Genomic DNA, 5,000 nt, shown 5'->3' on the forward strand with positions numbered 1-5,000 from the left:
AACAATTCAACTGAAATATTTTTATGATCTTATAGGGGGAAGAATAAAATAATAAAATAATGTGGTTTCATAAGTGTACACACCCTCCTATAACTGGGTATGTGACTGTGTTCAGAATTAACAATCACATTCAAACTCATGACAAATAGTAGTCTGCATACACCTGTCATAATTCAAAGTGACTTAATAAAAGGTGTATTTCCAGTTGATAACAGCATCAACTGCATTTAATGATTTACAGTAGAGGCCAAAATGATTAGGCCCCAAGGAATTATGGAACATTTTCCTTAAATTCTGCCCAATGTTTGCATCACTTATGAAAAAAATGATATCATCAAATATTCACCAGTAATATTTAGTAGCTTTTGGTACATTTTGGAATGTAATATCAATTTTTAGGTTTGCTTTATATCAAACATATTGAACAATGGGTTGGTCAAAAAAAATTGGAATTTTTGCTTTCAAAACAGACCTGTGCAGTCAGATGGCTTCCTAACAACACCTGAGCATTCAATCAGCATTGAGCTTCACTTAAAGGTGACATATCACGCTTTTTTCATCAATATATATTGGTCTACGAGGTCCCCAAAACATGTCTTTAAAGTTTATGCTCAAAAAAACACTTTGAAATCAGATTTTGGCATGCCGGAAAAGCCCTCTTCATCAGTCCTCCTCAGAACACTGTTTTCCCTCTGACCACGCCCCGTCAGGAAGTGGATGTGCCTCGGCTCTCCAGCACGTTGATCTAATGTTTACATGTTGGCTGAATATACACGGCTGCTCAGAGATCACGTTACTTCAACCCTCTGAATCTGATCCAGAATCTGATCCTGACGGAGAGGCGCCTGTAGCAGGACCTTTCTGAAGGATTGGTCACAGATTTAGTGTTTCTTGTTGTTTTATTTATCAGTATGTAGACGTGTGTCTTGATACACAGCTACGAACATGTAGCTATGTGGCTATGCTAACTAGCGCTAGCACTTATCCATGATAAATAAAAATCATCCACTAGATCTTCAAATCTGCAGACGTGGGGAGTAAAACCGACCTCTACCAGAAAGGCAGCAGGACCTTTCTGAAGGATTGGTCACAGATTCTGTGTTTCTTGTTTTTTTATTTGTCAGTGTGTTTTGGTACACAGCTACAGCTACAGCTACAGCTATGAACATGTAGCTATGTGGCTATGCTAATTAGCGCTAGCACTTATCCATGATAAATAAAAATCATCCACTAGATCTTCAAATCTGCAGACGTGGGGAGTAAAACCGACCTTTGTGTTTATTAAGACAGCCTACAACTAGCATGCCTCCCTCCTAAGCTCCTTGTTAGCACACATGTGTGCAGGTAATGAAAAACGGAGGAGGGATTCAGTATTATTTTATACAGTCTATGGGCTGAATAAGCTCAGAGCTCTGACTCCGTGACAGACTGGATATTGTTGTTACGTAACAAAAACACGGAAGTCTGAAACGGCTCGTTTCACACACATTTACAGAAAGGTGGAGAAATCAGAACAGGGGCAGAATGGATTTTTTTCATTCTCGGGGGGTTTGTAGACATGCCAGGGAAACATATTTCAGGTAGAGAACCATTAAAAAGTCCATTTTGCATGATATGTCACCTTTAAGGGACTTCTAACAGGGCACTTGAGCACATTATTGAGGGTAACTACTCTTACTCACCATGCCAAAGACAAAGGACATCAGTCTTGAGCTCAGAAAGAAGATAGTGGTGTGAGAAACAAACAATAAGTGCTCTCTGACCTCTGCTTCAGTCACGAGGACCAAGGTTTGCGTGTCAGAAACTCATTTTCTTCATCTTCCTCTCTGTTGTTGCTGTGATTTACTGTGAGAACCTTTGATTTTCCGGCTCATTTGTATGCATTTTCATTCATAAAGTGCTTTGCATTGACCGTAGAATAGTAGTGGGCATATCTCCAGGTGGTTTGTGATTTATAAACGGAACATTGCGTGAAGTTTGCGTGCAAACGGTTTTATAAATCAGAATTATTTTTGGTGCTCGCCATTTCCGGGTTTTTGGAGTACATACGCTTTAAGCAGGGATTCTACGCACTCTTTTATAAATGAGACCCCTGACTTCTTTTGGAGTTGATGTTTGAAGGAACATAGTTGTGAGGGCTCTTCATCGTGGTGGGCTTCAGAACCATCATCCCAGAAGAACACCTTTACTCAAAGAGTGGCACATTAGAGCCAGACTAAGGTTTGCCTGTAAACATTTGAAATTTTAATATTTTTTTATTTAACCTTTATTTCACCAGGTTGGTCCGTTTGAGATCAAATATCTCTTTTCCAAAGGAGACCTGGCTAAGACGGTCAGCAGCAGAAAAACTAAGTTATGTCTAAGTTACAGACATAGACACAGAGAACCTAAGTACAATTTACAAGCATGTTTGTCGGAGAAAGAGCCGTTACCTAGGAGGTAGTTGGAACAAGATACACTAAAAACAACGACATTCTAAAGATTCAGTTTCAAGGTCTTTCATTTTAGATTTAAAAACATTCAGTGACACAAGTTCCTTGAGTTTCAAGCCATTCTGCAATAAATTCCAGGCTGAGGGTGCAGAATACCTAAAAGCCCTTTTCCCAGTTTCTGTACGAGCTATTGGGACAGAAAGCAATAAAAAGTCCTGGGAATGCGGTGAGTACTGTCCAGCACTTTTCTGTGTGATAAGAACACAGAGGTAGTGTGGCAGCAGACCAAGAATAGCCTTATAAATGAAAATGTACCAATGTACCAACCTACGGATCGCCAGAGACGGCCATCCAACCCACGAGTACAACTCACATCGGTGAGCCAGAGCTTTACAATTGGTAATGAACCTCAAGGAAGCATGGTAGGCTGCATCAATCTTGTGAAGACTGAACAGTGGTGTGCATGTTCAAAAGATCACCATAGTCATGCACCAGAATAAAAGTTGCAGCAACAGGATGTTTTTTTACATCAAAAGAGGAACAGGATTTGTTTCAAAAGTAAAAACTCAGTTTCAGCCTCAGCTTTCTCACAAGGTACAGCACATGTTGTTTAAAATTAAGGGAAATGTAAAGATGAGTGTTGGAAGTCTGTCCTTTGGTCTGAAATAAACTGGAACAGTTTGGGTACATGGATGGTCCTTAGGTTTGGCAAAGAAAGGGAGAGTCCTTCAAACCTTAGAACCCTGTTCTCACAGATGAACATGGTGGTGGGAGCATGATGCCGTGAGGATGTTTTGCAGTCTCAGGTACAAGGATCCTTGTTCGGGTGCATGGCATCATGAAAAAAGAAAATGATGTTGACATTTTGAGGGATAATATGAAGAAATCAGCTCTAAGTCTAGGCTTAGGACGTTGCTGATAGATTAGTTCTCGAGGTTGTTGCGCTGCCCTAGAAGAGTGGTTTCATGGGCGGGGCCGTGTGATCACAGACATGTACGCAGCAGTGAGGGCTTTTAAAACCAAGCTGTGCCTGTGGGAGATGCTGCAAGAAAACTTGAGCCATTTTCCGTGCTGCCAAACTACCTGTGTGAACAACTGTTCTCTTTGATGAAGTTAAACAAAACATCTCACAGGAGTCGTCTTACTGATGAACAGCTTCACTCAATCCTGAGGATTTCCTCAGCTCAGAGCCTGACCCCAAACATTGATGAACTTGCATCCAAGATGAGATGCTGAGTATCTGGCTTAGACTAGTGTGCATCACAGAGCAGCAGACTGAGCTTTAATATGTTTCCATTTTGCACTTTTTCTCACTACCACAGGGCATATTTGGTTTTTCTTTGCAGAATATTTTGCTAATGTTATTGGCCTGTGGAAAAATATTTTCATAGGAAATTAGTAGGGGTGAGCCCGACTAAGGATTTGCTTAGTCGAATCTGATCCATCAGATTTTGCCCATAGTCGACTAATAGTCGAATGTTTGTTGTTTTTCCTTATTGACACAAAGTCTGCATGATGGTGACCACATGACAATATTACACATAACCATTTACAGTTAAGAGACTCGTAGCTTAAAGTAAAAGGGACAACAGAATATTATAAGTATAAAACTTAGATTTTTAAAATCTATATTGCAAAAACAACGAGGTGATGAAGGAGAGAAAACTCAAATAAGGCCACCATCAGTTAAACATGGAACAACGCGCCGTTATAGAATAAGGAATCAGGAGATATTTAAACAGTGTTCACACAGCAGAGAGCAGCGCTGCGGAGGGTAGTTTGTCCAACTTAAGGCTAAACATTTGTATAATGTTCAAAATCAAACCTGAACCAGCTAAAGGGTTTTTAAATCTCTTAACAGAACCTTTTAAAACAGTCTTTCATCGCGTCTTTGTCCGCTTGAGTCTTTTCAAACTGTACGTGAGGAAACCCATCGTGTTTATGAGCAGAAGTGCGCTCCTTGCTTTGTTGACTGTAAATCCTGTCTTTGAGAATATCCTCTCTGATGGTGTGGAGGTGGATGGGATGCTGTGGATTGTTTTTGAGGCTTCAGACAGCTTTGGGTATCCCTCCTGGTTCTTTTGGCCCCGTACAGTTTTTGTGTGGTCCGGTAATCCTTGATCTCACAGCCCTCTTCATGAAGCTGCTCCTCATCTTCATCACTATTTTTTCGGATCAACTGAAGTTTTATTTCCTGACATTTTGAGCTACCATGAACGTAGAAAGATTTAAAGGCCAGCTGAGGTACGTCTCCTCCACAGGTCCCGCTAAATGGGAGAGTCCACCTTTAATTACCAGGGGAGATTGAATTACCACTTTAAGGAGATTTAACACTTCAAGAGCTGTTCTCAGAATTACATTAAATAAGTCTATATTTATATTAAAATAGGATATATGAGACACTATTTTTACGGGAAACAGGAAAATAATGTAAAATTAGACATTGAGCACCCCCATGGTTTGAATGGAATGATTCACGTTTCATCTGCAAATATTCGACTATGAGATTGGCAGTCGACTAAGACTCGTTAGAACGAATCGTTGAATATTCGACTATTTGGGGTCACC

Source organism: Notolabrus celidotus, chromosome 13, assembly GCF_009762535.1.
Source record: "Notolabrus celidotus isolate fNotCel1 chromosome 13, fNotCel1.pri, whole genome shotgun sequence".
NCBI lineage: Eukaryota > Metazoa > Chordata > Actinopteri > Labriformes > Labridae > Notolabrus > Notolabrus celidotus.